The 20,574-nt window shown below is 40.0% G+C and overlaps 1 long non-coding RNA gene across 1 annotated transcript; it reads right to left on the bottom strand.

Moving 5' to 3' along the window:
- Position 1: 1 nt before the first annotated feature.
- LOC115435144 (uncharacterized) lies at positions 2-16,407 on the bottom strand. Its single transcript, XR_003937659.1, has 3 exons — positions 16,389-16,407; positions 2,611-2,613; positions 2-134 (listed from the first exon to the last, which is right to left on the bottom strand). It is a non-coding gene; the product is annotated as an uncharacterized LOC115435144 (long non-coding RNA).
- Positions 16,408-20,574: the final 4,167 nt, after the last annotated feature.

Below are 20,574 nucleotides of genomic sequence, written 5' to 3'. Positions count from 1 at the left end.
ATATACTTTAGTGCAAAGCAATATTTATCCCATTATATAAACCTATATTCTGACATTCGTCCTTACTGTTTTGTATCCCAGACCCTGTTAGAAAAGAAACTCCTGAATCCAAGGCGTCCACATCCTTTTGTCCACTTGTGTATTCGACAGTTATGTAATGAGGCTGAGCAGGTGTTAAATACGGGGCTAAACCAGTGGGTGTTTGGAGTCTGTTCAGGTGAGAAGGAGCAGGGGTGAGTTTCCCAAACAGATTCAGTGCCTTGATCTGTTTCAGTCCATTGTTGGCTGCAGTGAGGGTAAGCGTTCAGATGTTACTGAGCTTTTGGGAAAGTCACCTACTGCTCCTGTAGGTGGAGGACGCAACTCCCTGGATTGGACTGTGTGTTCAACCACAGCCACGGGGGGTGGGGGTGGGGGTGGGGGGGGGGGTAGTGGTGGTTCTGCCCGGTCCGACCACCGCTGGATCAGCTCTGGTCCACTTCATCTACGTAAGTACCAACCTACCAACTCTACCTCCCAGTATTTTAATTTGAATGTGCAATAACCTGCTTCTACGTCCCAGTACTTTTAATTCAAATGTGCAATAACTTGCTGTTACCTCTCAGTACTCTTACTATGATTATTATTACACTTTTTTTTTAGAATACTCTATTTTACAAATGTGTATTTGTGCTTGTATGTGCAATAACTCGGTTTTTTTATATATATTTTTAGCTGTGTCTTTGTTTTGTATGTCTTTTTTGTCATACCTTTTTCTAACTCCTTTTCTGACTCAGGGAAATGCACAAGAATTCCAGTGTACCTATACTGCTATGTATCTGTGCAAATGGCAAATAAAGTCTATTCTATTCTAAGTGCATGTGCATTTCCTGTTTGTGTATGAGCTCAGTCTGACGTCCACTGTGGATGCTGGGTGTAAAACCAACACCAGGAAATGATTCAAACACTAAAGGTAACACCTCCATCTGAAGCATTAACGAATTAAGGGACCACAGGCTGATCTATGAGCTCAGATGAAACCAACGGTGCCGTTTGATTCCCAACAGCGTCACCATGACGACAGAAGGGACAAAAGGACGGCGTGTCCTCTCTTATGATCTGGACGTTATAATGGACATGTGTAAAGGATTAACTAGGCAGAATATGGGTGCGATTTAATAACCCAACAGAACTGAAGAAAAAAAGGGTAATTTCAACAACATTCAGCCTCAGTTTATCATTTACACATGTTCATTAGAACATACAGATACAGTGGATCTACAAATACACACATTCAACAATAGGTAGAATAAAACAAACAGCTTCCATGCTACAGATAGACTGATATGGTTTTTTCAGGGCCAATACTGATTATTAGTAGTCAAGGAGGCCAATAACTGATATTTGGAGCCAATATTCATTTGCAGTAAAAGTGAAAATATTGGTGTCAAAATTTTGAATAACACAAACTCCAACACTTCACTTTGTTTAAACAAATTTAAATGCCTTTAAGCATATGTTTATTCAACAGCTTTTCAGATTTGAAACGTTAAAGTTTTTTGGTTTTTTTTTATCTTAGACAGTAGACATGTTTGTTTCAAAATTCAAATTCAAACAAAAAGTGCAGGAAGCTCCCAGGTTCAGGTCTTATAAAGTGACAGAGCGTGTCTTTGGATGGTGGGAGGAAGCCGGGGTACCCGGAGAGAACCCACGCAGACACGGGGAGAACCCAGGACCTTCTTGCTGTGAGGCATGAGTGCTAACCACTGCACCACTGTGTCGCCTGTTTCTGTTTTACATTGTTTTAATCATTATTATTATTCTTATTCAATAATCAGAGGCTGGTTGATGAGCTCAGATGAAATGACGGTGTTGAAACCCCGGTCGTGGTTTGATTCCCTCCAGCGTCACTGTCGTCTCAGAACAGACAAAAGGATGTTGTGTTCTGAGTCCAAAGCCAAAAACATGAAGTGTTCACAAACTTGGATCGATTCTTCTCACATCAGAAGTCAATTTCAGTCCAATACCAGGCATTAAATGTCAAAGCGCTGCCTCCAGGACACTGATGAAATGTGTTAGTGCTTTGGTTTGATAAACTCCACATTGTCCTGATAGTAGGAACCGTCCAACATCCAAACATCTGGATCCACCACAGGCCCAGGTCTGCTTCAGGAGCAAAAGGAGCAAAAGCACCAACAGCTGATTCACTCATTAGAGTCTGTTATTGTTGGTTTTAAATGATTATTATCGCTATTGTACCAGTGGATAAATGCAGGGATGTTGGACTGGAACCGATGTCCTGTCGTATAAACCAATCAACACAGGAACACAGTTCATCAGCCTTTGTTTGACTTTTTTTCCACTCTATCTGGGGAATATTTGAGCCACAGGACAGAATATATCATTAAATATGGATATGAAATGAGTCTGCTTTGACTTTTCACTGAAATGGTTGAAGATCTCGGTGAATTCCTTCAGTTTTTCTGCAGAAATTCAGCCTCAAAACCTGGAAGTGGCATTATCAGCCCCTGGTTTGTTCAGCTTTTAGCTGAAATAATGTCAGATAAATGTAGATGATCATTAAATCCAACATGACACCTCACTGTTTTCATTCTGATTAGACACATTCACTAACTCTGTTTTGACTGGGATTAAAAGACCCAAATAGACATCTTTAACCCTTAAAGACCCAAACATCCACCTTTAACCCTTAAAGACCCAAACGTCCACCTTTAACCCACATGTCTTCTACTTAAGGCTTCGGGGTCTTTAAAGGTTAAAGGTGGACGTTTGGGTCTTTAAGGGTTAAAAAAATCCTTAAAGTACTTTTCATTTGAGTAAATGACTCATCTAACATGTACCAATCATAACTGTTCTGTGTCATATCAGTCCCCGGACTTTTACTTGTTTCGTCTGTCTTGTGTGTCGGTTCCTGTTTTATTTTGTTAAGTTTCCCTCATGTGTCTTGTCTGGTGTCTTTACTTCCTCTTTGTGTTCACCTTTTCCCTGATTACCTGACTCCTCCCTGATTGTCTCCACCTGTGTCCAATTGTCTTCCCGCCCTCTTGTGTATTTAAACCCTGTGTTTTCCCCTGTCCGTTGCCAGTTTGTTTTCAACCCTTGGTGTGATAACTTACCAGCGGTTTTTGATCCTGCCTGCCTGTTGTGACCTGTTTTGCCCATCGACCTCCGACTCTGCCTGTTCCTCGTCTGCCTGCTCGTCTGTCTTCGACCTGGTTTGTCCATCACACCTGAGAATACGCCTGACCCCTGTCTGTTCCTCCGCCTCGGTGCCTTATCCTGGTTCTGACCCCTGCCTGGACTATCGGTACGTGAGCCTGCCTATCCCAATGTACGTTTGCCTGTCTGATTGTCTGCCCGTGTATGACCTGGTCTGTCCCCTGACTATCCTTTGCTTTCTCCTAGTCGGGTTCCCCTCGTGTGCTCCCGACCTGGGCTGCAAAGTGGTTCACTTGAAGTCTGAAGCAGAGACGATTCCCCAGCTCAGTCCCGCTGAAGATTTATTCATTATCTTCCTGTGTGAACCAATTACTCTGATTGTATTTAATAAATCCCCTTTTACTATATTCCTGTCTGAGGGTCTTGCATCTGGGTTCAGTTCACGTACCGTCAGCCTAAACATTCTGAACTTCTGACCAATAAAAACACACTACAGACATCCATCATAAGTGCAGATTACTGTGTAGGTTCTAGGATACATGGAGGTCTCCTTCATTGGTATTGTCCTGTTGACCACCTGGATCATTCATGTCCATGGTCTGTTTGCAGTCAGCTGTTCTCCTGTGCTTGTGTCTTAAATGCTGATCCTCCTCATCCTGTCGTGTCCCTGACTTCATGTGTATTTGACAGGAACAGATCTGCAGACGGTTCCCAGGGTTCTAGGCCTCAGCGGAACCCACACACACACACACACACGACACACTCCATCCCACTGGGCTCCATGGATTGAGACACGTCCAGAACCTGAAGATGAGCCTGAGCCAAGGTTATAATAGTTTTGGATTTTTCATTATAGTTTAGTTTTATTTAGTTTTGTCTTTTTTTTTTCTCTAATTCAGTTAGTTTTAATTTGTTTTTAGAGCAGGTTTGCTAGTTTTTATTAGTTTTCATTTTTTTCTAAATGCTTAGTTTTAGTTTAGTTTTAGTTTTTTTTATATCTTTTCTCTTCTCTGTTGTATTCAAATAAATCCCAGTCAGGACTCTGCTGCTTTCTCCCAACTTTTGTCTCCATGTTTCCAGGTAGAGTGGGGACCGGAAGATGACTAAACGACAAGTGACGGACCGCTAAATATTATATGGTGCCGCTAGCTAAAATTGCTTGAGGGAAATAAATCGATGCTATATCAATCCGACATTGACAAAGACGAAAACGAAGGGAATTTTATCCGTAATTTTTATCCGTTTTAGCTAGTTTTGTGAGCAAATATTAGTTTCAGTTAGTTATCGTTTTATTCTTTTAATTATAGTTTTTGTTTATTTCAGTTAACGAAAATGTTTTTACAATTCTAGTTTTTGTCATTTTGTTAGTTTTCGTCACCGATAATAACCTTGGTCTGAGCTTCCCTCAGCTGTTGGCCTCCAGTACAGATGACATGTACAAACTGAGCATGTGCAGAGTTAGGCGGTCGATAAATGTGTGTGTGTGTGGTGGTGGTGGTGGTGGGGGGGTTATACTGACAGTAAATCTGGTCTTTGTGTGAAGGAGAGACCGTCCCGTCCCAGTGGGAGATGGTCTGAATGAGGTCTGTTCTGATGTCACACACATACTGGTGCATTTACAGCTGAACGAAAGCCTCTGAGAAACACACACACACAAGCAACACAAAGCCTAAAACCAGGAAGTCCCCGCGTTGTTCACCAAACATCTGGAGCGCAGAATCCCAGAATCCCCCGTTCCCCTGGCAACACTAAATCAACATGGAGCCCACCGCCGCCGCCACAGCTGATGTGTTCAACGCAGTGTAATGTCATGTTTGATTGGACTCATACACAGTTAATTAGATAAATATAAACTGTGACATTGAGGAATGATCCAGACATTCAGAAGGAGCTCATTAACGTTGAATTCATCCTCCAGATCAGCTGATGTTTGCCTCAGAATTTGTCGCACAAATCGATTTGGTCTTAATGAACTCAAATTATTGTCATTTTAATCACGGTTTTGTAAAAGTACCAGTGTTTTCACTCCATTGAACTAATTATTCGTTCTCTTGTTTCGATCTGTGTCACATTATTTTCCGAAATCCCATTTAAGGACAAACTGGGAACTTCCTGTTTGGTCTCCTGTGAGAAATTCAGGTCTAAATGAGGCACGACTGGCCCTGGGAAAACAGAAGCATCGAGGTCCTCAGCTGTCGTCTGACCTCCACCGTCTCCACCGTCTCCTCTAAACCTCCACCGTCTCCACCATCTCCTCTAAACCTCCACCGTCTCCTCTTAACATCACCATGAGACACTAGTGTCTTTTCCAATGACCCTCATATTGTGTGAATATAACAACAATTTTGAGAAAACTCTCCTTTTTCAATGAAAAGTTTTTGCATTTGCAAGAGGTGTTTTTTCATAGATAAATTGGTATATGACACAAAACTGTAATGGAAACACCTTTTAGTCCAACTAGAGTCACGTGAATTTGTGATTTAATGGAAAAACCAACATTACACACTTCTGTTTTTAAAGCATTTCATAAATGTGGGTAAAGTTTAGCTCAGATGGACAATGGAAAAGGACCCACCATCATCATCATCTTCATCTACAGTTTGACACGTTCCTTCATGCATGAGTCAGTCGACCTACACTTATGGAGTAAAAGGAACACCTTCGACTGAAGCTGAAGCCTCTTTGACCTCCCCTTCACCTGTCCTTTATGTCCTTGACTCATTTCCCATCATGCATTTCACCAAGAGCCACACAGACCCTGAACCCACAGTGACGCATCACAGCCACAGTCCTTTAACCCTTTAAAACCATTTGTATCATATTTGCTACATCAGGTTCTCAGACCTCTATTTAATCAGTGAGATCAATACTTCCTTTATAAACCTGTTGTATTTGACCTGATACCTGCTTTCTGCCCCCTGGTGGACTATCATCAACACTGCAGCCAATGGAAGGGCTCTTTTTTTTTTTTAACCCTTTTCAATATGGACGCTAACATTAAATCATCCAACACACATTTTGTAAAAAAGTCTTTGGGAATTTTCAAAATGTTACATTAAGAGGAACATTTATATTGTTATTCAGTTGAAAATATTGAAATTATGGTGCCATTCAAGGGAAATAAAAAGGCTGCAAAAATTTTAAATCTATGTGAAATGTTCTATATTTTCAAAATGTTACTAGTAAAATTTATTTTTGTATCTAAAGTTAATGTTGTGAGTAAAAAGTCGACAAAAACGCCCAATGTATCGAATATGATACAAATAATATATAACAAATAAAATAATATGGAAACTGTTTAGTTTGGATGGTGTTTAAAAGGCTGATAATAAACATTTGAATTCCAACAAATGTGTCTTTTGTGTCTAGTTTGGGCTTGACAGAGTTAACACATCTGATCATCTTTAACCTGGACATGAGTGGAATATTTAGACGTAAAACTGGGATCAGACTGAACCACTCAGGTCTTCAGTCCCTCTTAGAGACATTTAGAGGACACTCTGTGGGTTTTCACATCTGAACAAATAATACGATGGAGAGACAACGTCTGCTGGGGTTTAACACATGTTCCTGTTCATAGATGTGTTCAGACTGTGTTCAGCTGTTGGTCCATGTGGGAACATTAACGGTCCCTTTATGAGCTACGATAAAGACACAGCGCTGGGTCCGTCCTCTGTCTTCATTGTGTCTGTATTTCTGTCTGTCCTCTGTCTTCATTATGTCTGTATTTCTGTCTATCCTCTGTCTTCATTATGTCTGTATTTCTGTCCCCTGTCTTCATTATGTCTGTATTTCTGTCTGTCCTCTTGTCTTCATTATGTCTGTATTTCTGTCTGTCCTCTTGTCTTCATTATGTCTGTATTTCTGTCCCCTGTCTTCATTATGTCTGTATTTCTGTCTGTCCTCTTGTCTTCATTATGTCTGTATTTCTGTCCATCTGGCTCACACAGATACGTTGCAGTACCACTGGGAACCACAGGGGTCAGTGTTGAGATTTGAAAAGAATAATTTCCATAAATGGTAAAACTTCTCAAAGAGTGACTGTGTGAGTTAGTGAAAAATGACCTGTGGTGGTTCTGGCTCTGGTTCTGGATCTGGATCTGGGTCTGGATTTGGATTCACTTTAATGGCACCTGTTATCAACATATCGGTGTCTCTGCTTCTTCGTTTTGTATGGGGTTAGGAAGCTGTCCAAATATTCCTGTGCATCAGACAGATCTGTGTTCATATTAGTCTTTAGTTGTGCAAAAAATAAACCTGTGTAAACTGCTGAATGACTTCAGTCGTACATTAAATGTCACGTTGTTATCACGTTGGTGAATCCGTATTCATGATGGAGAAAAAACAAGCGCACAGTTGAACGTCCTGTTTGTAATTCTTGTCTAAACTTTTTCATTCATATTCTGTTAAAATACACACAATACATTTAATGTACGACTGAACTCAACAGTTTACACATTTATTTTTTTGTACAACTCTATTTTTGTACATCTACAGACTAATATGCACATATGTCTGTTGTATGCACATTTATATTTTGAGACCACTCTAACCCCATACTTTGGGGATTTCCCAGTTTTAGCTCCACATTGTTTTCTGATATAATAACAGTTTTGCTGTTTATCCCGTTGGGGATTTCAGCATTCAAACACTTGAACACCCCCCACCCTTGTTCCTCATTATTAACACTGACAGTATTAAAGAAAACTCTGCCCTGTTTATTGTTTCACTGAGGAAAAAAGGATTCTGACATGATTTGAATAAATACAAGTATGTGCGTGCTTCGAACTGAGCTTTGAAACAGCTTCAGAACCAAACCTGCATGTGTTGGAGTCAGGGGACAGGGGGGATGGGGGGGGGGGGGGGGGGGGGGGGGTTCATGTGTTTTATTTCCACATCCAGGACCTAAAGCATCCATCAGACCCTCTTTCACCAGAGCCAATAGGATTCCACTGGGAGGAGTCAGGTTCTATTGAATTAGTGCATGTGTCCCAGACAGTACAGAGCAGAATCCACATGGGTCTGGGTACGGCTGGAACTGATCTGAATCTGGAATGGGATCATATGGTGGTTATGTGACCGTCCATGTCCTCTATCACTGTGGGTCCAGTTGGATCCATGGACATGAGGGTCCCAGAAGATGAGGTCAGTGTACAGAGACAGTCTGACCTTTACCCTAAAATATACGGGATTATTGAACGCCAAGTCAGCGTCGAAATGTAGCAAAGACACAAAAAGGATCTGAAACGATTTACAGAAAGAAAAGTCTGTTACGGTAAAAGGAAATCAGGTCTGATGTAAACTGGACCGATGCCAAAACAACAAAAACAGACGTCCACAAAGCAAAAGTACAGATCAACATATGACATATATATGACAGTGTGTTGAGCTGCGGGGATCCATGGGTTCTAGAGGGGGTCGATTTTACCCCTTTGGCCAACGTCTGTCTGAAGGAGGACTGGAATGGTTTTGTCATCTGCCCATCTGTCTGTCCATTCAACGACATAATCTCATTCTTTGTAGAAATCATTCAGATATCTGCTCCACATTTCTGCTGTGGATGCACCTGGAGCAGAAGAATATTGAACACAGGTGACCTTTGACCTCCTGTTTCCAGGTCACATGTCCTTGTGCAGTTCTGAGTACTTTCACATAAATATGGATGGAATAAATTTGACATAAAGACAATCTAATACAAATTATAGAACAGGAACTTTAACACAATCTGACACTAGATTTGTCTGAGGGGGATTAAAGTGAACAGACATAATGTTTATGCTGTTGTGTATTTGTGCATGCAGTACCACATTTGTCCAGCAGGCACCACCAAAGTGTTATGGACATAGTAACGTGACTGTAAGGATATTGGATTAAAAATGACTAATATCTGACAAAATATTGGTCTGATCAATTTACTGTTTTCACTAGTCTGTTCATTGACCAAAAATATATAAGTATGACAAACTGCGGCAGTCAGCTATGTTCGGACACACACACACACACACACACACACACACACACACACACACACACACATACACACACACACACACACACACAGAGCACTTGGCTTTTATAATACAGATGAAATCATGTCTCTACATGTCCTTATCCTCATATTATAATTGTCTAACTCAGACACAAATGGACCACAGTCTGTGGACCTGTCACAGATGCCTGCTCACAGTGGAATCATGTGGTGAAGTGGTCGAGGACAGACCTGGGTTAAATACACAGGTGTTGGTCATAGGTCACGCCCACTCACACACCTGGAGGAGAGAAAACAACAAACAAAACAAACCTAACACATGAGTTCTATTATGTCCACATGTTTCAGTAAATATTCTACAGTTTGCTGAATTTAAGATTTTGTGTTTGAAAAACCTCCTAAAACTGTCCAAGAATTGCCCCCATACAATTGATTTATTAATGACCTGTGGTCGTCCACCTGCAGTACCATCCACGTCCACCAGAGGGACACGACCCACACACTGGGAAACCTGGCCCTGAGCCACAGAACAGGAATGATTTTAACAGAAAATCAGATTTAACATTTGACCTGCATTATATAATCTGATTATGTTACTGATCTAATGTGTGGATGATGTTAGTGAGATGGAACCAGGAGGACGAAAGGTCATGACCTCCGACACCAGAGAAACACACAATACAAAAACTACACACACACACACACACACACACAAAGGTACTGGAGTTAGTGGAGAAGACTACAGATGGAGGTTGGACATGTAAATACAGGGAGAATAGAATAGAATGTATACAGATAATATATAGGCTATATACAGGTATTATAGAATATGTGCCAGTGTTAATTAAACTCGTAGTAGATCCTCCACATCGTGTGTGTGAGTAAAGTGGTGGGGGGGCTGAACGGTGGGTGGTCAGTCATTCAGCCCTAGGGCAACAGACGTCTGGACTCTGCCAACATCACCCCCCCCCCCCCACACACACACACACACACACACACACACACACAAACCCAACCCCCTCAATCCACACAAACCCAGTCACAAACAGACCAACATGTCCATAATCATCTTTAGTTTTTGTGAGGACATGAGCCCCAAACAGATGCGGTTAAATGTGTGGTGTATGATTTAAAGAGGGAAAGGCTGTGGGTACCAACACTGTCTGCTTTAACTACAGTCCAGGGAAAGGCTGTGGGTACCAACACTGTCTGCTTTAACTACAGTCCAGGTCACAGCAACACATGGGAGTTTTTAACACAATTAGCTGTGGTGAATGAGCCTTATTATGTAGTTATAAGAGAGGAAGAGGAAGAGAGAGAGATGGACGATCAAAAGAAAGAAAGGTGGGAAGGAAGGAAGGAATGAGGAAAGAAAGAAAGAAAGAAAGAAAGAAAGAAAGAAAGAAAGAAAGAAAGAAAGAAAGAAAGAAAGAAAGAAAGAAAGAAAGTGTGGGAATGTGGGTGGAAGACACTGACGAGGAACAGACAAGGAGGAGAAAACAGGGATTTGAGGAAGAGTAAAGAGGAGGAGGAGTAGAAAACAGGGGGTTTGAGGAGGTGGAAGGAGGAGTAAAGAGGAGGTGGAAGAGAAGGAGGAGGAGGAGGAAGGAGACAGAGGAAGAGAAGAAGGAGCAAGAGGAAGAGAAGGAGGAGGAGGAGGAAGGAGACAGAGGAGGAGGAGGAGGAAGAAGGAGACAGAGGAGGAGGAGAAAACAGGGGTTTGGGAAGAAGGTGAACGCTGCTGATCGTCTACTTTTGTTACTATAACATTGATTTTCTGTAAAAACTGCATCAAATGGAGACAAAATCAAATATTAAACAGAACTATAAAAATGTAGAAATATTGAGACAGAACTGAACCCAGACCCAGGTCCATCAGATCTAGAACTGAACCCAGACCCAGGTCCATCAGTTGCTGTGGATCCTTCATGTTCTGGTTTTATTCATGCTGGTTCTGTTTCGGATCCTTTTGGTGAAACTGAAACATGCTGAAGCTGAACAGAATAAACCAAACCCACTCCTCCAGCTTCACCTTCTAATCTCACACTCCAACATTTATCTAAACCTCTGCCTTATTTTCCAGTTTCACCTTTAATTTTCCTCCAATCAGACGGAGTCGAACACTTTCAGATGTGCACCATGTAATTTCCGCTGGTGGGTTCAGACGAGTCGACCGCTGTTAAGACTGAAGGGAACCATGAAGGAGAAGAAGTAAATACTGACGACATCCACAACACATGATGGAATTAAAGATGAACGAGTGTTTAGATGAAGAGCAGGAAATAAACGACAAGTTCAGGTGGATTATGGGTAATAATAATAATAATAATAATAATAATAATAATAATAATAATAATAATAATGATAATAATAATAATAATAATGCATTAAATTTCTATAGCACTTAAGGATGGGTCTGAGGTGAGAGGTCACAGTACTACTGTCATTTATGTGTGTGTCGTGTAGATGCATCAGACACAAACACATTAGTATTAGTCACTGTCTATGTCCACAGTACTGAGGCACCAAATATGGGTGTATCTATGTCCACACAACCAATCAGATGTTCTCATTTGTCCTGTTCCAATCAGCAGTAAGGACATGTTGTTGTCCCAGATCCAGTCATGGACATTGTTCCATGAACTCATTGTCCTCTTGTGTCCACAGTACTGTGCTCATATATGGAATATACGCCCCAGTTTACCATGGTTTGGTCCTTTGGTCACATGACACTGGCGTTGTTGGTGCCTGAAACGGTATTTTTGTCGAACAGGTCCCAGAGCATAAACATGTCCCAGCTCCACCCCCCTGGTGTTAGCGTATGGATAGGACCAACACCACTGTATGGAAACCATGATGACCATAGGACCATGTGACCAGAAGAAGAAAACCCCAGACGGAACCCCCTGCACATGCTCAGTGCATTCTTCTGTGGTTTGAGTGTATCCTGCCATAGGCTCTGTCTGTGTTTGTGTACAGCGCCACATATAGGTGTGGCAGTCATGTGACACTGTTTAACCCAGTTGGACCGTTTCTACCTGGACGCACATATTTATGGAAACCATATGAGTATGGACCACAAACTGTTAGAATCCACTAAAGACAAATACCAGGAGCGTAGTGGTGTGGGCGGAGTCTGGGGAACTGGTCCCCTGTCCTGTTCTATCATTATTATTTTTGGTTCTAGGTCAAATGTTAAATGTGTCAGTGTGTATTTTGTTCTCACTTGGTAAAAGATTGTTAGAGTAGGAATTTAACAGTTTATTATGGGATGGTTTTTGTTTAAAAACCATGCAAAAATAAGATGGTGAAAACAGACATGTGAAGTTTGCCTCCCTACAATGTAAAACTTCCTGTGTTACCTCCTTGCCACCAAAAGCTTCATCTATCGTCCTCCAGTGACAGAATAAGTAAATGTCACAGCGGTCGTGGTAAAAACAACTTCATCTTACTCAAAACTTCAGCCCACCGAGCCCAGACGCCAGCAGGGCTACTCATCATGCAACAGCAGCTAGCAAGGAGCCGCTAACCCTTGAGATGCTAGTCGGAGAACTTGAGAAACTACATAAAAGTGTAACTGGTGAAGTCACTGCCTCTGAACGCCGTGTTGGTTTGCTTCAGTCGATAACTGACACAGTAACATCTGCGAAATGGAAACGACTCCCTCCATTCACTCAGACGGAATATCCACTTTGGAAAAAGAGGTATCCACATCGAAATCAAAGCTCGAATCCACAATGCAGGTGAATGAAACGCTACAGCTGGAAGAAGACGATCGGATTTCTTGCTCCAAATGCCAACATCTTCATATTATCTGTATTCCAGAAGGATCGGAGGGGACTGATGCCCCACTGTTCGGGACTGAACTGCTAAAAGAGGTGACCAGCGACGTGCTACAGGATCTGGAATTAGAACGTGCACATGCAGCCTGGTTCCAAAACCATCTGAAGGTTCTAGTCCCTTTATCATCTGTTTCCACAAGTACACTCGCAAAGAGTGTGTGCTGTTGTCAGCCAAGAACAACCAGGACATTTAGTTTCACAGTCAATTAGGATCTGCGAGGATTTCAGCGCCACATTCACCAAGAAACGGGCTAAGTTTAACAAACTCAGATCCTGTTCTACAATCACATCTCAACCTACATTTTCAACTCAGTGAAGGACGTAGAGCTTTGCTACCAGGACTTTAAAGGGCTCACACTTGTCTAAACCCACTTTTCTTAGTCTGTGGTTCATTTCTTTGTGTATTTGGACCCTAATAGTTCATACAGTTTGAATTTGAACCCTCCAGCTGCTGCAAAACTATCTTTAGATTTATTTGGACAAAAATCTAGTGGATTTCTCCAACCTGTTTGAATTCCTTCTTAATTAGTTGCGTCTATAACTCATTACAACATTTGCACGTATCAGTGTTGTCGGGGTTTTTTTGTCATTATTTTGCTCGATTTTTGTTCAGTTTTCATTTTTTTCATTATTTTGCTCAGTTTTCGTTTGGTTTTGTTCATTTTTTTTTCCCTTATTTTGCTCAGTTTTCGTTTGGTTTTGTTCCTTTTTTTCATTATTTTGCTTGGTTTTCGTTCAGTTTTGTTCATCCATCCATCCATCCATTCTCTTCCGCTTATCCGGGGCCGGGTCGCGGGGGTAACAGTCTAAGCAGGGATGCCCAGACTTCCCTCTCCCCAGACACCTCCTCCAGCTCTTCCGGGGGGATCCCGAGGCGTTCCCAGGCCAGCCGAGAGACATAGTCTCTCCAACGTGTCCTGGGTCTTCCCCGAGGTCTCCCCCCGGTGGGACATGCCCGGAACACCTCCCCAGGGAGGCGTCCAGGAGGTATCCGAAACAGATGCCCGAGCCACCTCAGCTGGCCCCTCTCGACGCGGAGGAGCAGCGGCTCTACTCCGAGCTCCTCCCTGGTGACTGAGCTCCTCACCCTATCCTTAAGGGTGCGCCCAGCCACCCGACGGAGGAAACTCATTTCGACCGCTTGTATCCGGGATCTTGTCCTTTCGGTCATGACCCAAAGCTCATGACCATAGGATTGGGTGACAGTCGAAGTTTTGTTCATTTATTTCATTATTTTGCTCAGTTTTTGTTCGGTTTTGTTCTTTTTTTTATTTTGCTCGATTTTGTTCTTTTTCTTTCATGTGAATTCCTTCTTAATTTGTTCTGTCTATAACTAGTTACGACATTTGCACGTCTGTTTTGTTCATTTTTTTTCATTATTTTGCTCAATTTTTGTTCGGTTTAGTTCATTTTTTCCATTATTTTGTTGATTTCTGTTCAGTTCTGTTCACTTTTTTCATTATTTTGTTCAGCGTTTGTTCAGTTTTGTTCATTTTTTTTGTTATTTTGCTTGATTTTCATTCGTTTTCTTTCATTTGAATTCCTTCTTAATTAGTTGCGTGTACGTATAACTAGTTCCGTCTCCACATTTGCTCATATCAGGTCCAGACTTCAGACCAACATTTCTCCAGTATTTCTCCATAATTGTTGTCATCAGCAGTTGTAGTCCATACTGAAAATATGTCCAAACTTGGAGTCCATTACCTAAAATGTTCAATTATTGGTTGAACGGGACAGAGCAGCACAGCCAACAACCTGGAGGGGGCGGGGCCTGAAGTGTCTCATGTGCATTTAAAGGGCCAGCGCTCCAAACCACCTTTCTGGTGTCATTACTTAGAAATGATGGACCTGTGGAGTTGAATGAATGAAGAATTCAGACCCAAGCAGAGCATTTACACTTCATGGAGACCACAGGGAAATGTGGGAAAAGGAAGAAGGACATTAAAAAAAGACAAATATCACTGCTTTAAGAGTAAGTGATCTGTGTGAACTCTGAATAAAATCATGCCTGTTTTCCACCTCTGTTTGTTTCTTCTGCTGTAAACTTCATGTATTTCCAGGTGGTTCTGATCAATACTCTTCTATCAGCCTCCAGTGCTCAGTCCAGCTCATACAGAACCCATTAGACAGAGCATTGCCGACGGGGAGCAGTAAACGGAGCTGGAGTCAGACCGGGCCAAGTCTGAGCTCAGTTTAGAAGCTGTGGTGCAATCGGACCTGCTGACGTCAGCTGGAGCTCTGACGGTTACCTCTGAACCTCCAGGACCGAGGTCTAAGGACCAGGGTTGGTTTAGAAGTCCAGGGAGGGGGGGGGCACCAACACGAAGGTAGCGTTTGGCTGAAGCTGAAGCTGAAGCAGAAGCTGAAGCAGAAGCTGAAGCTGAAGCTGAAGGGGGCCAGCGCCATCAGCTGCTGGACGCTGTTGGACAGTGGGGACTCATTAGCAGCGCCCAGCGGTGCCGTCATGCATTTGGCACAGACCACACAGCCACAGCGTGGACTGATGACGCACTGAGACTGAGGCCTGGCCACGCCCACATCCACGTCCACGCTGCTGCATATATACAGAAACAGACCAGAACCAGAACCACAACTGTTCTATGTGTCAGTCTGTGAATTACATAGAAAAATAAAACTGAAAACTCATCAAAGACAAACTAAAGAACAGTTTTTACCCACAGGAGTTTGTACAGAAAACACAAACAAACACTGATTTAAAGGATCAGAGCAAAAACTGAAGGAATGTGATGGGTTTAAACTGATGTGGACCAGTTCAGACTGAAGTGAAACCAGTTTATCTGAACTGAAACCTGTTTATTTTAGCTGCTGTTATTTGTTTTTCTACAGTAGGTTTCATATTTAATGTACAGATTGGATCACACTTTTAAATTGTGTTGTACTTTTTACAATGACAGTAAATATATTCTATTCTATTCTATTCTGTTCTGTTCTATTCTATTCTGTTCTGTTCTGTTCTGTTCTGTTCTATTCTATTCTGTTCTATTCTATTCTATTCTATTCTATTTTCTTCTATTGTATTGTATTGTATTGTATTCTGTTCTATTCTATTCTATATTCTACTCTGTGTCATGCATTTTTAAGTCTGTAGGTTTCAAAGCTGCAGCTGATTGTGTAAATGTTCCTAAAGTCCTGCCAATGTCGACAGAAGGAGAATGTATGAACATGTCACAGCAGATACAACCTGTATCTACACCTACACCTATATCTACACCTACACTTACAGCTACACCTACACTTACATCTACATTTACATCTACACCTACACCTACACTTACATCTACATTTACATCTACACCTACACCTACACCTACACCGACACTTACATCTACATTTAAATCTACATCTACATCTACACCTACACCTACACCTACACCGACACTTACATCTACATCTACACCTACACCTCCATCAGGGGTTTACAGTCTGACCTGGTAAACTGGTCAAACTCATTAACACTTGTGCTCATGTGCTGCCGTTGATCCCATGTGAAGCTGTTTGTGACTGTATCCAGTAAATAGTCTGTGTCTGCCCTGACAACCGTCCACCTCCTGATACGCTGATGAATAAAGGGCCTCTGTTCGGAGCTGGACTGGAACTCACGGCTCCAACACCACTTCCACTCAGATTCATGACTGCGTTCACTGGGTCCAAACCTACGTACTCACACATCTGTGATCACATCTGTGTTTCCATGTTCTCTCTGTTTGGGTCCTGGATAATTCAGGATTCAGATCAACCACAGGCTGCAGCTCATTCATTTACTGACATATAATATTGTTTGACGGTGAAAATGAAAACTGAAAGATTGTTGGAAAGTGTAAATGTGTTGAAGGATATTCCAAACTTTATCACAGAAAAACCTCAAATAAACACCAGAACAGAGTGAAACCATGAACACAAAGGACAGGAATGTTTGTCATAATGATACGGAACAGCTTCACTGACTGTTTACATCAGTTTCAACAAATTCATCCATCTTTTATAAATATGCACCAACACATATTTGCATTTCCTCCTCTTCACATGAACAGCACTTTAGACCCTTTTACACCGACATTGACAGGAACTTTTATTTCCTGGTAAGTTGAGTTTCCTGTTCATCTGTGGTTTGTGTTTGTGTTTCATTTGTTTTACATCAGACTCAGTTGTTTCTGCTGAATTTCTGTTGATGATTTTCTGTAAATCTGTGGTTGTTGGTCCAGGTTTATTATCCAGAGTAGATTCACAAGGACACAGATTATTACACTGACCTTGGACCAGACCAATACTGGTCAAATGTTGGTGACGTCGTCCATTTATCGTAGATCATTTGTGTTTACAGCTTAGTGTGGTTTTTTTTTTGTGTGTGTGTGTGTGTATTTTAGCATATTTTTGGTGTATTTTCATGTATTCTTTGAGTGTTTTATTGTATTTTTGTGTATATTAAGATAGGAATTATGTATTTTAAAATATTTTAGTATATTTTGTGTATTTTAGTAATTTTTTGTGTATTTTAGTACATTTTCATGTATTTCTTGTGTATTTGAGCAGATCTTTTGTGTATTCTAGTGTATTTCTTGTGTATTTTAGCATATTTTTTTGTGTATTTTAGTGTATTTCTTGTGTATTTTAGCACATTTTTTGTGTATTTTAGTGTATTTATTGTGTATTTTAGCATATTTTCATGTATTTCAGTGTATTTCTTGTGTATTTTAGCATATTTTTTGTGTATTTTAGTGTATTTCTTGAGTATTTTAGCTTTTTTGTGTAATTTAGTGTATTTCTTGTGTATTTTAGCATACTTTTGTGTATTTTGGTGTATTTCTTGAGTATTTTAGCTTTTTTGTGTAATTTAGTGTATTTCTTGTGTATTTTAGCATATTTTTGTGTATTTTAGTGTATTTCTTGAGTATTTTATCATATTTTTGTGTATTTTAGTGTATTTCTTGAGTGTTTTAGCTTTTTTGTGTATTTTAGTTTATTCCTTGAGTATTTTAGCATATTTTTGTGTATTTAGCATATTTTTTGTGTATTTTAGTGTATTTCTAGAGTATTTTAGCTTTTTTGTGTAATTTAGTGTATTTCTCGAGTATTTTATCATATTTTTGTGTATTTTAGTGTATTTCTTGAGAATTTTAGCTTTTTTGTGTATTTTAGTTTATTCCTTGAGTATTTTAGCATATTTTTGTGTATTTAGCATATTTTTGTGTATTTTAGTGTATTTCTAGAGTATTTTAGCTTTTTTGTGTAATTTAGTGTATTTCTTGTGTATTTTAGCATACTTTTGTGTATTTTGGTGTATTTCTTGAGTATTTTAGCTTTTTTGTGTAATTTAGTGTATTTCTTGTGTATTTTAGCATATTTTTGTGTATTTTAGTGTATTTCTTGAGTATTTTATCATATTTTTGTGTATTTTAGTGTATTTCTTGAGTGTTTTAGCTTTTTTGTGTATTTTAGTTTATTCCTTGAGTATTTTAGCATATTTTTGTGTATTTAGCATATTTTTTGTGTATTTTAGTGTATTTCTAGAGTATTTTAGCTTTTTTGAGTATTTTAGTGTATTTCTTGTGTATTTTACCATATTTTTGCGTATTTCAGTATACAAGGTCCAGGCTTTTTTAATTGTATTGGTCAAATGTTGGTGTTTGTCGTTCACTTCTCATAAGTTTTCTTCTTTTGCTCCATTTAATAAATGATCCAAATACAAACCCAGTGAATCTGGTGTAAATGGAATAAACCACTTGACAGATGCCACTGGCTTTAGCATAGAGGTGAACAAAAGTGTGGAAGGAACACTGACAGTGGGTTCCACCAATCAGCATTCTGCACCACACAGCCCCGCCCCCAAGAATTCAGGCAATCTGAAAAGTCCAATCCCCACCCCTTCGAGGAACTTCAATTAGGGAAAGTTTTTACCACGATTTCAGTGGAAATACGACCAGGTTTTTCCGAATCCAGGGTAAATTTAAAGTTCTAACGGTGGAAAAGAGTCGATAAACCAGTAAATAAAACTTATACATTTATGAATCCTAACTTTTTTCTTCTTTCTTTTTATTCCCAGACACTAAATAATATGAACTGATAAAAGAAGAGACCGGCGACAGCAGATGAAAACATTATTTTCTCTTGTTTATTTGGCACAACACAAAAGTGCTTCATTATAACACTGCCCATTGTTGGTTTGGCATGAAAAGAACCTCATGATTCAATTATTGGTCTCAGTTTAACAAAAACCCCGTAACTACGTGACTCCAGTTCATTGGTCACGGCTCCTTAAGGCATTCGTTTCTTTGCAGATGACGTCAGTTTGTGCAAAGTTTGTGGGTGAAGGTTTTCCGTCTGCTTTGGCTTCACTGTATTTACAACTAAACCTGGTCACTGCGTGGTTTCAACACTGAAAAACACAGATTTGAATGACAGATTAGTTAACAGACTAGTTTCATGCATATTCAGTTCTTTATAGCACTGGCACGCCCTCTTATTCTGTAAATAAACTCCATAATACTTGTTAAAATATATAATGAAGAGTTGTATAAACTATATTAAAATAAATTCTGAATTTATTCATTGAGCTGCAGTGGATCCTTAATGATTTTACATGTACTATATCCAAGTACATCTACCTACATATATAACTCCTAGAAACCACAGAATGTTCTTAAATCATAAATGCTAATCTTCTAAGTACAACGTTATAAAACCACAGGTTCATCTCCTTTCTTGAACTCAATAACTTATCCCTACCAATTGCATTTTATTGTTGTTATTGCAGACAAAACCCCCGCTCATAATTTCACATTGTTTGGTCAGATACACAAGTCAATGTTAGAACAGTTGAAAGCACAACAATACAATTTTTCCATTTTCTTATAAAAACATGAATGAAAATAAAGAATCTTTGGTAGCTAAGCAAAAATAGAATAAAAATGTCTATTATATAAAAATGCATTAAAATACACGTAACTTTGGCTACAGCAAAGGGCCGACAAGGCAGAAAAATCCAGCTCTGACTTAATAAGAATTGTGCATAAAAAAAGAACATTTTTATATTTAATATCACAAACGGATCATAAATTACTTGAGACCTTCAGAATGTGGACGGCATCCTGACACTTTGATGCAATGCAAAGAGAACCACTGAGGTATTTCATCTGGGTTAGCATCACGCCGGACGCCAGGACCGACATAAAAGTGCATTAAAGTTAAACTCATGTCTGGTCCTGGTCTGAAGCAAACATCGGACTGGGTTCATTCCAAAACACCAACCCTTCCACCCTCTGCCCTGATTCACATTCCTGTTTTCAGCTAGTTTTTTACAAAGATGTATTAGCCCCACATAAGAAAATAAAAACACTGTCACTACGAGAATAAAATATCAAGATAAAACCCAGAATTTTATGAGAATAAAGTCGATTACATAAAAAGTCACAATTTTACGATAATAGTCATAATATTTCAAGAATAAAGCTGTAGTTAAAAAAAAAATTACCAAAACAAAAATAATGTCGTACTTTTATGAGATTAAAGTCATCATATTTCCAGAATAAAGTCATACTATTATTAGAATAACATTGTAATTTAAAA

The sequence above is a fragment of the Sphaeramia orbicularis genome, chromosome 16 (genome assembly GCF_902148855.1).
Source record: "Sphaeramia orbicularis chromosome 16, fSphaOr1.1, whole genome shotgun sequence".
In the NCBI taxonomy this organism is placed as follows: Eukaryota; Metazoa; Chordata; class Actinopteri; order Kurtiformes; family Apogonidae; genus Sphaeramia; species Sphaeramia orbicularis.
This window is presented reverse-complemented; position numbering and strand designations above follow the sequence as displayed.